This window comes from Mytilus galloprovincialis, chromosome 8 (genome assembly GCF_965363235.1).
Source record: "Mytilus galloprovincialis chromosome 8, xbMytGall1.hap1.1, whole genome shotgun sequence".
Taxonomy (NCBI): domain Eukaryota; kingdom Metazoa; phylum Mollusca; class Bivalvia; order Mytilida; family Mytilidae; genus Mytilus; species Mytilus galloprovincialis.
In genome coordinates this window covers 48105983-48119468 of record NC_134845.1, presented here as the reverse complement: position 1 = coordinate 48119468, position 13486 = coordinate 48105983, and the positions used below count along the sequence as shown (strand labels likewise).

Here is a 13486-nt window from a genome sequence, read left to right as displayed (position 1 = left end):
TCAAAGTCATGTGATTCGCTATGGTGGAGTTGACCAGTGCTTCGAAAAACGTCGCTCAGTCATTTTGAAATTCAAATTACAGTAACACATTGCTTAAGCTGAGGATTACAATCATGACACCTTCAAAGCGACATAGGATTGAGCAAGAACGTATTGACTTCTATTTCACTATTCCACCAAACAGGAAGTAATACTCTATAGACTATAACACTCTCATGAAAAAAGTTCCATGGCAATATTATTTACCTACGAAAACATGTTTAACCCCAAACGCCATTGTCATGATTGATATGGACTATATAAAATTGCTGTTTGGTGTGAACCAAGCTTTGCGTTGAAGACCAAACTACAACCTTTAATAGCACTGCATGAAATGATGCATTTAATAAAAAATTAAATGCATATGTTATGCATATTAAATTTCAAATTACAAAAAATATTATGCATTTACTTTGCTGGAAAATTTCTAATTTAATATAGATTTAAACTAAATTTAATATTGCAAATAAATTCCCAAATTTCAACCTAGTTTAATATTATTTTTAAATCTAAATAAATTTCAAATTTAAAGAATTTAAGTATAGACTAAATTTGAATAAATTTCTAATTTAAAGAAATGTTTATGTAAATTAAATTTGAATAAATTTGAGATTTAAAGAATTTTTAATATAAATTAAATTTGAATAAATTTCAAATTTAAAGAAGTTTTGATATAATTTAAATTTGAATAAATTTGAGATTTAAAGATCTTTTAATATAAATTAAATTTCAATAAATTTCAAATTTAAAGAATTTTAAATATAAATTTAATTTAATTAATTATGTAATTTAATTAAATGTAAATTCAAATAAATTTCTTGTTTATGACTTATTTAAATTAGAACTTCCATCAAATTTAATGCAATTTAAAGTCAATATAATCCTGTATAACTACTTACAAAACAATAGTGCAAATGAATAATAAAGAAAAGGCAGAATTTTTCCCTCTGCTTTTTGGAAAAGGAATGTTGGGGATTTGTTTTTACTTTAACCCAAATATCTGGTTTGAAAATATCTAATTAAAAAAAAAAAAAAAAATTAGGAAAAACAGGAATTTTTAATGGTGATAACTTTGTAGCTACTGTACATATAAAATTGATCCTCCAACTTTTCTGATCCATGTTTACAAAGTATTAGACTTGAAAGGCATGGATTGCTGCTCTGTGTATTTACAGTAGAATAATATTTGTGGTTTCAAATGGCAATGTGCAAATGTATAATTTGTCAGTAACATTGAAGACTGTATTTTTCAGATGAAACTTAAACAATAATCCAACGAATACATGTCACTCATTTGCAAAGCTCAATACCATTTTGTAAATATGCCTTTTCCTATATGCAAAGAATGGCAATGCATCTGAATTTATATAAGAACTTGAAGAGTTAGAATCTAAGACATACAAAAAACACAAACACCAGATATAAACTATAGGACAAGGCTATCTATGTGTGATTTGGATTTTGACAATGGCAGCAATATACAATACAGGAGATAACAAAAACTTTTGGACAAAGCATAACCATACACAACAATTTCTAGCATTTTCTTATTGTCATCCTGTCTTGGGCATAGATGTATTCACTTCTAATTGGGTCAGAATAATAAAAAAAAAACAATTTTGAGTTATCTCCCTTTGTATATACTTCAATAAAAGAAACTAAGTATCTAACAAATTAATTTTATTCAGATACTGACAAATTAGAGTTGTTTTGGTGATAAATTAAAATAAAATGTCAAAAAGTTTGTTATACAATTTTAAAAACATTTAAAACAAATAAAAAAACACTTTTGTTTAAAAAAAGTCAAGTTCTACATCAAAGAACCTCATCAAATTTCAAACTAATTAATAAAATAATGGTTATTGACAAATTAACATGCTTACTTATGATGGTATGATACTAAACCCCTAACGGGAAGGATTGTGCCTGATGTTCATATGATGAAATCATAATCTTTCAGTCAGTTTAATTGAAGTCTGGAGCTGGCATGTCAGTTAACTGCTAGTAGTCTGTTGTTATTTTATGTATTTTTGTCATTTTGTTTATTTTCTTTGGTTACATCTTCTGACATCAGACTCGGATTTCTCTTGAACAGAATTTTAATGTGCGTATTGTTATGCGTTTACTTTACTACATTGGTTAGAGGTATAGGGGGAGGGTTGAGATCTCACAAACATGTTTAACCCCGCCGCATTTTTGCGCCTGTCCCAAGTCAGGAGCCTCTGGCCTTTGTTAGTCTTGTATTATTTTAATTTTAGTTTCTTGTGTACAATTTGGAAATTAGTATGGCGTTCATTATCACTGGACTAGTATATATTTGTTTAGGGGCCAGCTGAAGGACGCCTCCGGGTGCGGGAATTTCTCGCTACATTGAAGACCTGTTGGTGACCCTCTGCTGTTGTTTTTTATTTGGTCGGGTTGTTGTCTCTTTGACACATTCCCAATTTCCATTCTCAATTTTACTTGTATAGATTATTTAAGAATCATAACAATTGGGTTATAACAAATAGCAAACATAGGCACCTCTAAATTTCAAGTTTGGCATCATAAAAATATTAATGAATAATCTCCCCTGCTAGCATTATTTGTCAATTTTAAAAACTTCAAAAAGCAAAAAACAAAAAACATAACATTATTTACATGATTAACATAATTCATAAATTCACAAGAGTGCACACACTGAAATGTCTCGCCTTCTTTACTTATCATTGATATTATGTTGATAGTCCTAAGTATAAAGCTTTATTAAAAACTGTCACATAAACTTAACATTAACCAAGATAACTAAACAAAGAGCAATGAACCATGAAAATGAGGTCAAGGTCAGATGAACCATGCAAGGCAGACATGTACAGCTAACAATGCTTCCATACACCAAATATAGTTGACCTATGGCATATAGTATTAGATAAAAAGACCAAAACTCAAAAACTTAACTTTGACCACTCAACCATGAAAATGAGGTAAAGGTCAGATGACATCTGCTCGCTAGACATGTTCACCTTACAATCATTCCATACAACAAATATAGTAGATCTATTGCATAAAGTGAGAAAAACAGACCAAAACACAAAAACTTAACTATAACCACTGAACCATGAAAATGAGGTCAAGGTCAGATGACACCTGCCAGTTGGACATGTACACCTTACAGTCCTTCCATACACCAAATATACTAGCCCTATTGCTTATAGTATCTGAGATATGGACTTGACCACCAAAACTTAACCTTGTTCACTGATCCATGAAATGAGGTCAGGTCAAGTGAAAACCGTCTGACGGACATGAGGACCTTACAAGGTACGCACATACCAAATATAATTATTCTATTACTTATAATAAGAGAGAATTCAACATTACAAAAACTCTGATTTTTTTTTTTCAAGTGGTCACTGAACCATGAAAATGAGGTCAAGGACATTTGACATGTGACTGACGGAAACTTCGTAACATGAGGCATCTATATACAAAGTATGAAGCATCCAGGTCTTCCACCTTCTAAAATATTAAGCTTTTAAAAAGTTAGCTAACGGCGCCGACCGATCACTATCCCTATGTCGAGCTTTCTGCAACAAAAGTTGCAGGCTCGACAAAAAAAACATCCTGCTGCTCGAACATTGATTAAAATTTCATTCCAAATGCTGTATGCAAGAATAAAAATAATAAGGTGTAATGAAATACTTCAAATATGTACAATTGAATAAAATAGCACACAAATAAACTTTTATCAACAAAATTATGTAATGTCAAGCAAAAAATTATCAATATTGAATATGTACTTGGACAATTGAAGAAAATAAATAAGTTTATATGCTTATAAATATATTTGGTGTATTGACTGTCTCCTGATTAGTTAAATTTTTTTAGTTTTATTTTCAATTTTTTTTGTTTACAAATTTTATGAAGTCAACATGTGCATGATGTGTGTACTTTGTTATTATTTATATAAATAAAATAAAAAAATTCTTTGAGCCTTATTTTTGATAGAAATTTATTTATAATGAATGGCAATAACTTATTTTGATTTTATTTAAGAAATAATTGATGCCAGCTATACTTTATTGTAGTTTTAACATGGGTAGGCATTATATTCGTGATTATTTTTGCCAGAGCGATAGCGAGGGCTAAAATAACACGAATATAATGCCTACCCATGTTAAAACTAAAATAAAGTATAGCTGGCATCAATTATTTCGATTCTGATTAGGATAATTTCTATGTTCGCTGTGTATAAGTGTACGATCTTCGTGTAGGCTCTTCCATCAACCTCGCTGTCGATTTTTGTCCAACTAGTTCAAACCAGTTTAATTTCGCAAAGTTGTAGGTTTCTAAAATTCAAAATTGAAACAGAAATTAACAAATTAATTTATCAGCCTAACTAAAACAATATTTGAGTCACAATATAACAGAAAATTTATAAGTTACAACAGTCTTTTCCTTTGAGGTCAATTTCTGACACGCAGATTTTCAAGTCAGTTGTCAATGGCGGTGGACGCACAAGGAGAATCGGGTAGGTCTTTATTTTACTAAATTAATCGTAAATATTTCGCCGGTTAATAGTGTAGCATTGGTAAATATGTTTATATTTGATAGAGGATTCCTTGATAAAGTTGTGCTGACATTTGAGACTTGGAAGGAGGGGCCCTTTGACAGAGATCCATTTATACTTGCGGTGGCTACACCTTGTAAAGTTGATCAAAGGGCACGCCTTTGTGCATCTGACGATTTCAAATGCTGTATTACATGATGATTAAAATTAATACTGGGTGACAATCTTGTTGCATTTGTAAAATGGATTGGAAACCTTGGTGGTATATTGGTAATTACGCCTATTTTTTTTTTTTATAGGAGAATGGGGTTCGATTCCCTGCTAGGGTCAATCCATTTTATCAGAAATATATGAAACAATTTTGTCATTTCAGTACAACAGTAATAATAACATATACTTGATTTTATATTTTATCATCGGAACATATGTTTCAATGAAATTATTCTATACAATGACAAGCCTTTTTAAAAGGAGAGATGAAACGTGTTTTTCAGAGGGAGGGGTTTTGAAGTTAGAACAGCCAACATGAACGATGCGGTATCTAGGTCAAATATGTCAATTACGAATTGTAACACATTGTTGTCATTGTAAAAGTATAAGTAACAAAATGTGTATCATTTTAGTGTTTGAAAGTGGTTTAATTTAAGGAAATACATTAAATGCATATCAATTTGACGAAATTCATTTTTCTGCCGTAGTCAATATACGCATGTGCAAACTAATTTTATTGGATAATAAAGTATGGTTTCTTTACAAAGCTTAAGAAGCACGTCATATTAGAATGAACCATAAAATTAATTTTCAACTATTTACATTTTACATAATCCTCTTCGCAGATTATCTAATGTGAAGATTCAAAAAGTTATCTCCCTTTGACCAAGCGATTATAAATAATGTGAAATCTTACAGGAAAAATCTTGACAGCAAATACAAATACTGAAATGAGCCACACTCAAATTATTATTCAGCATTTAATTAATTAGAAAAGGCAACAGAAAGTTTAAGTAAAAAGAAATATGTAGCTTAGCCAAACACATTAACATAATCTGATGTCACTGATATGCTGCACTTGTAAATAATTTTAATAAAAAATGCAAATGTTGAAATAAAAGAGCTGTAATTCATTTTTTTACTCTAAAAAATAATCAAATTCAAAAAACCAAACCACTTCATTTTAAGGGTTCCCCCCTTAAACTGAAAACTGTCAACTATAATTCAAAAGTAAACATGAAGGTATTTTTGTTCTTGCAAATTCCAAAAGTGTACCTTTGAATTGGTCCTTATTAAAATTTAAAGAAATTTTTATTGATATCTCTCAATTTTGTGTCATATGCCCTTAAGTAAAAATCCATGCAAGTTCTGTACATTTCTTGTGACAAGGCCTCTCTGATTTACTTGGACCTCAGCTCTTTGCCTTGTGCATTCAGCTGTCTCTGGTATTTACAGTCTAGTAAATGACTTTAGTTTATCCATGTAAGATTTAAAATCTTGTGACAGTCTAATCCCAGTTGTGATCAGGCGAGTTTATCTACAGAATCACTGTCCCAACTTGACATTAAATCAATTTGCATGGCCTTACTAAGTTTGTCCTTTTCTGACACTGGCAGTTTCTTGGTTTAAAGGGCCTTAGCTCTATTTTGTAGCTTCTGTAATAAAGTAATAAAAAAAAATGTTTAATTTTATTAAATTGACAAGTGATATATATGTGACAAAAGCAATAATTGTCTGCATGCAATTATTCTATCTTAATGCAGTTGTAATCAAAATCATATATTTAAAAGATATTCTAATGAGTGACCCAAAAATATCTCGTGGAATAACTCTATAAAAAGAATAGCTAGAAGTTGTGATAAATTTTCTATTTTCAGTGGACCATGAAATTGGGGTCAAACCATTAATTTATCCTTAGAAAGATCATAACATAAGGCACATGTATATTTATTTTTAAGTTGATTGGTCGTTAACATCATTAACAACTATCCTGACCAAAAACTTTCACCAAAACTTGAACCTAACGCAGAACAGATGAAAGAATAAACAAACAAAAGCATGGATCATTAAACATAAACCCCTTCTACTATTGTAGGCTGGCATAACAATTTATTACAACTATTACACATTGTGATTTATTTATCAACATCAAAAAAATTATTGATTTGTATCAGTTTAGTTTTTCAATTATATTTTAAAACTAACTCTTTCTATCATTGTTTGGTCTTATTCACGGTGTAGAATATATACAACTTTTATAATTTGATGTGTGATCCCCTCAGGGGTTCAGGCTTATATTTTGGCAAGTGTTTGATGTGTCTATGGGCACTATGGAGGTCTAAAATTAGGTAGCACCCCATTTTTTCCCTAGGGAGATTGATATTGGAATAGCTCATTATTGAGTTTGTTGTCTTTATCAATTTCAATATAAAACACAATATCAGGTACAGCAATTTTTTTTTCTTTTGACATATAAGAAGTATTTGTAAATAGTATTAAAATACAATCAGCTGTATACAATATAACCAAAACAAAAATCTGAGACTGGATTACTGCCCTTTTATCTATTTATTATTTGATCTATAAAATAATATTTAATCAATAGAAATGTGAAAATTTCAAACAAGATTTAAGTCAGTTATTGTTTGATTTGGCTAATTCTACTAAATACACAATTATTTAGATTTTTGTTGTTGTTGTTTTTTTTCCTGCAATTATTTTGTAACACTCTAATAAAAATGAGTATGAATTCCATCCTCCATGACTCTATTCATGCTATTTGTTAGATGTCTCTACTCTCATTGGCAACAACACTTCATCTCCTTATAAATTAATTTTTGCAGGCCTCAACTAACAGTATTTTCCATAAAATATATAAAACAATAAAAAGCTAGTACAATCATGACAATGAGTACTATTAATTTATCCCAAGACTTGGTCTGGTCATGTCAAATTAATGTAATCACCAAATAGCTTACTTCAAAATAGAACCAGCTGCTGTTTTACATGTCCAGACTAGATTGTTTATGCCTATAAGCATCACAAACAGCTGCTTACTGCAAAATAAAACATAAAAAGTTCCTAAAATAAATGTGTATTGCCAGGAGATAATTAGTTGAATTTAAACATTCATATTATATTTGTTAAACTTGGTCTAAGGAAAGGGTGTACAGGATTTCCAATACTCAATATATATATATATGTCTAGCGGGACGGCTGCAGTGCAGGCGATTTGGTGTCACGATATCACAGTAGAATGGGTTCGAATACCCGCGAGGGAAGAACCAAAAATTTGTGAAAGCAAATTTACATGTACAGATCTAACATTGTTAGGTTGATGTTTAGACGAGTTGTATATATATATATATACATGTATATAGCCCAGGTGGTCGTGTGGTCTAGGGGGACGGCTGCAGTGCAGGCGATTTGGTGTCACGATATCACAGTAGCATGGGTTCGAATCCCGGCGAGGGAAGAACCAAAAATTTGCAAAAGCAAATTTACAGATCTAACATTGTTGGGTTGATGTTTAGACTAGTTGTATATATATATATATAATATATATATATATTTTACAATGTTTGGCTATTTGAAACATTATGATCACATGCATATATGTATATATTCTGACAGACATTTCAACATACATGTATAAATATACATTTAAGGTATATTTATAGATTTTAACAAGGCTAAGTAAGTATATAAGCTGATAATACTAAAAAGGCATACATGTAACTCTATCTTTTATCAAAGACAATGGCACGTCTCTATTTGAATTACATGACTTACAATGTACATTTATATCTTTTGAAAGATTTTTAAAATCATAAATTCAGAAAATGTAGACAAAATATATATATGTTCCAGACCATACGAGTATTTGGACCGTACGCGTACGGTCCGGACCGTATACGTATACTCGTACGGTCCGACCATACGCGTACGGGCGGACCGTATGAGTATACGCGTACGGTCCAGCTGACCATACATGTTTTGGGATCATATGGGTTAAATGTTAACAAACATTTATCAAAATCCTTATTTTTAGTTATACAAATTGTTATTATTACAATTAGATGGATTAAGTGAATAAGCGAACAATTAAAATTAAATATTTGTTTAATTTTATATCAGTGAATCCTATTTTGTTACTCTGGCCCAAGATGACACTTGCTTCAACAAGGAACGTCATATATTTTTAACATTAACATGTTTTGTTCATGCATGTTCCTTTGCATATGCATTTTTTGTAAAGTTCCTAAATATTCTAAAACAATTGTCCTCCCACATTATGTTTACTTCCGATAACTTCAATTTCAATGAGCATATTGGGCTGTAATTAAAATGAATTACTGACATGCTAAGTACAGGAGATGAAAAGATTAAATAAGCCTGATTTTTTACAAATAATTAAAATATTAAGTTTTTATTTTAATAACTATTCAACTTTTTATATTAATTTGAGATATAAGTTATGTTGATCTGTTATATACATTTGTATCTAATAAACTTGACCAAATTCTTAATATTAGTCAGACCGTACGCGTACGGTCCGACCGTATGCGTATATTGAAAAAGTACGCATACGGTCCAGACCGTACGCGTACGGTCCAAATACTCATACGGTCTGGAACATATATACAATATATACAATATATACCTTTATATGTGAAGGAACATGGATGGCTGTTGTATTCCCTTATCTTTGAGCATCTGTTTCTGCTTGAAATCGATTCTCTGTAACAATTGGTGCGATTCTTCAATTTTTTCACTGTCATCAAGATTTCTGTTTGGGAATCCATCATCTTCTTTATTAGCTAAGTAAAATAAAAACTTTTTGAGAAAATGTAAATATTCAACATGATGTTCATACAAAATGATATTAAGTTTAAATTCTTTTATATAAATGCCTTTTAAACTTGAGTCGCTGAACTGTAGTAACATGTATATGTTACAGTAAATAGGTGAAATTAGGAATTACATGTAATTACTAAACACTTCAGTAAATACCTGTAATTACTAGCCAATTTAGTAATTACATGTATTTACTAATTGTTTCAGTGATTACTGGTAATCACTGATTTTTTTTGTCATTTTTACAGCTATTTACTAACTTGATGTTTTTGTTTTAAAATTAAAAACATAATTCAAGATACCAAATAAGGAAGTAAAGGGGTAGGGATTTTAACGGCGCTAACTTAAGGATGTAGGAATATAATGCACATCCAAAGTGCATACTCTTTAGTGTTTGTGAATTGAAACTGGAAAATGGTTGTTTTATAGGTTTTGAAACTCCGTAAATATATGTATGCAAGACAATGATATCTATCCAAAATCAAACTAAAATCTCCATCATGCACTGTGGTTCAAAACTTTAAAAAAAACTTTCTCCAAATATCCTGGATTTCTACCAAACTTGGACAGAAGCTAAATGTTTATGATCATAAAATAATATCCAAAAGTAAAGTTTGAAAAAAAAATCCTTTTTTTTTTCGTATATTACTTATAAATGGACTAGTTTTGTCCCAGTTAACATTACATACACTCTGTAGTTAAAGTTTTTAAAACATTAGATTTTATAAACCATCCTGGATTTTTACCCAATTTTGACTGAAGCTTCTTACAGTACTCATGGTACTAGTCAACAGATAGTATCTAGAGGAAAATTTTAATATTTTTTCCTCATTTTTGTTGAGCCTGCGATTAACAGCAAAAGTAACCGAGACTATTTGTTCTGCAAATGTTCTGCAAAAACCCTTACAATTTTAATAGCTTAATACATCGATAACCCATCTCCAGCTAGGGGTTGATTTGAAGGTCACATGAATACGTATTCAATGAGGTCCAAATATTCACTTGCAAGTGCACAACTCATCAACCTTGTTTCTCAGCTAATTTAACAAAATAAAACCAGAATGGCTGCTAACAGTGAATTATAATTTTACAATATCATTTTTATAAATGATTTAACAACAAAAAAAAGATATTTTTTTTATATATCTCGAAGCTAATGCACATAACAGTTCATTCCAGTTCTTAACCTACATAACGTTATCTTATCTTTATAAGGTAATAAGTCTAAATATTCTTCAAATTCAAAGAGTTCTTTAAAAAGTTAAGACATAATGCTTTGGGAGAATTTTTCATTTCTGATTTCCATGTCTGCTGAAGTTGGTCAAAAATTATCTGTATTATAATGCTCAACTTAAACCATTTTGGATTAAAACTAAAGTTACTCTGATTTAACCAAATATTTGAAAGTCCATATTTATTCAAGATATTTTTTATACATATCAACCATTCAAAATTTTAAGAGTACTAACTGATCTTCTAGTTAGTATTACACAGCTAAAACAATGTTGTATTATGGTCAGGTGATCAAAAGTTATGGTTGTGTTAGCAGTCAGTAAATAGGTGTAAATATTCATTTTAAATTTAGTAATTACTGGTAATAACTGGGCCGTTTAAGGAATTACTTGTATTAACTAAGTGCATCGGGAATTACCTGTAATTCCTAAATTTTAGTAATTACATGTAATTCCTAATTTCACCTATTTACTGTAACATATATAAACAGCATGTAAAGGTTTGAAATGTTTCCAAAAAAATACTCAATAATCATAATATAAATGAAGGAAGTATGGTAACCTACATCAGTGTACATGTATGTATCATTTGTTTGGCTATAGTAATTGGATCAACATCAGTTGGTCTTTAGCGGATAGCATTTATTTTGGAAACATACCACATTGTTTACTTTAATCTAATTAATCTTCATATACAACATGTACAATGTACATATACATGTATCTTAGTTTTCTCGTTTGAATTGTTTTACATTGTCATATCGGGGCTTTTGTGGTATGGGCTATGCTCATTGTTGAAGGCTGTACAGTGACCTATAGTTGTTAATGTCTGTGTCATTTTGGTCTCTTGTGGACAGCTGTCTCATTGGCAATCATACCACATCTTCTTTTAATATATCATTAAGCATTTGAATCACAGGCACTTGTTTCTATCCATTGGAAGACCCATTATCAACGTATATTTTCGAGAAGGTACCCAAGTAATTTTTTCACCTCTCTGCTTAAAACCATTATTTCTGGTAAATATATACGTTAATAGTGGGTCTTCAAATGGATAGAAACAAGTGCCTGTGATTTGAATTTATACCAATATCAAGGGTACAACTGATATGTCACCTGGGTAAGTAAGGTACATGTACCTATAGAACAAGTCAATTATCCAATAATCTTAACAACTATAGCACAGTTTGTTATTATTCCGTGACAATAAACAATAATTTGGTTTGCACGACACTTTGACCATGTCCCCTCCTTTTTAAATAAGGTTTTGGGAATAAAATATATTGGGCATGCATATCAGATTAATCATAAAAAGTAAATTGATTGTGTAAGGTTATGTAATATATAATGATCTATATTAAAGTAATGCGGTTACCAAATCGAAAATGATGTTGAATTTGAAGTGTGTTCTTCTTTTGGGATTTGAAAATCCCGCAACATGACGACTTAAACATTGCTATAATAGAAAACACTCGAGACAACCGAAAGGTGCACGGTCGCACTAAATACCAATAATATGTTATTAAGCCAAATAAAATAATGTATCCTAATTGATAGATTGATATGATGCGTATATAATATAATTGTTTAAACGATGTGAATAACAGAATAAATGACAGACACATGATCTCCAGAAATTAACTAGTAAAGATAATAAAGTATTTTCCTGGTCTACTTTTTGGTCTTAACTTACACTGTTATTATAACAACATTACAAAAAAAAACGCGGGACATGACCAGATAATAAATATAATTTTTCATACGTACAAATCAAGTTGATCGAGTTACCTGGACTCATAATATTCACATATTAGTATAACCCTTAATATATATTTCTCAAATTATTGCTTTAATAGTAAGCATAGGTACTTGGGTACAGGACATTTTTTTTTACCCTACCCTTTTTTTCCAAAATCTGTTATATTTTCGTTTTCTCACTTTCGTATAATTTATTTTTTTCGCGTCTGTCTGTACGTGTCATTAGAACATAAATACACTACAAATTACTTGGTTTTGCTATTTACTATCAATTCCAAGTTTACTATCCACAGCGGTCACGGATATATTACTAAAGAGAGTGAATTTTAAAATAGAAAACGAAAAAATAACGGATATTGGAAAAAAGGGGGAGGGTAAAAAAAAATGTTGACATCCCATTAGTCTGCCAGCCCAATACTCCGACAACATGTACTATTCTGACAGCCCATTATTACGACAACCCATTACTCCGACAGCCCATTATTCCGACAATATGCGTTTTTCTTAGTGTATGGATAAATTTTCTCTAAAAAAAAAAAAACCAACTCCGCTCTCTGATATTTGTGGTTGTCCGTTTTGATTCCAATTATTTTTTGCATGCGGACATTAATTTTGTCTCAGTATATTGGAGTTGATACACATGATTATAGCAACTGCTCAGTCCTTAACCTCGCCCCTCTTTCGTTTTGCGTGTATAGTCATAATATATAAATGAACTACATTACAAGGATTTCTGAAAGGTTTATTGAAGTCAGTTATATCGTGTGATGCTTTTTCAATCTCATTACTCATTACATGACAGCCAAGTTGAAAACTTTTGTCACATTTTTCTCAGGTACTACAATACCATGATTTCTGATATTTAACTTCAAGGTTTATATAAGTCAGTTATACTGTGTAATGCTTTTTCAGATTCACAACTCAAAAACTTTCTATCTACCGAAATCTTTGGGCAGGGTATCATCAGTAGCTCGCGCCATCAATGCTTGTTGTTAATTTACATAGATCCTTTAATTTGGAAAATAAAATATTATTTTCTGTTTTATTCTATATACAGATT

General features: G+C 30.5%; 1 long non-coding RNA gene across 1 annotated transcript; it reads right to left on the bottom strand.

Annotated features, from left to right (window-relative positions):
• Positions 1 to 5376: 5376 nt before the first annotated feature.
• On the bottom strand, positions 5377 to 10066 carry LOC143042086 (uncharacterized). The gene is made up of 3 exons (XR_012967878.1): positions 9243 to 10066; positions 7558 to 7635; positions 5377 to 6234 (listed from the first exon to the last, which is right to left on the bottom strand). It is a non-coding gene; the product is annotated as an uncharacterized LOC143042086 (long non-coding RNA).
• Between the last annotated feature and the right edge of the window lie 3420 nt (positions 10067 to 13486).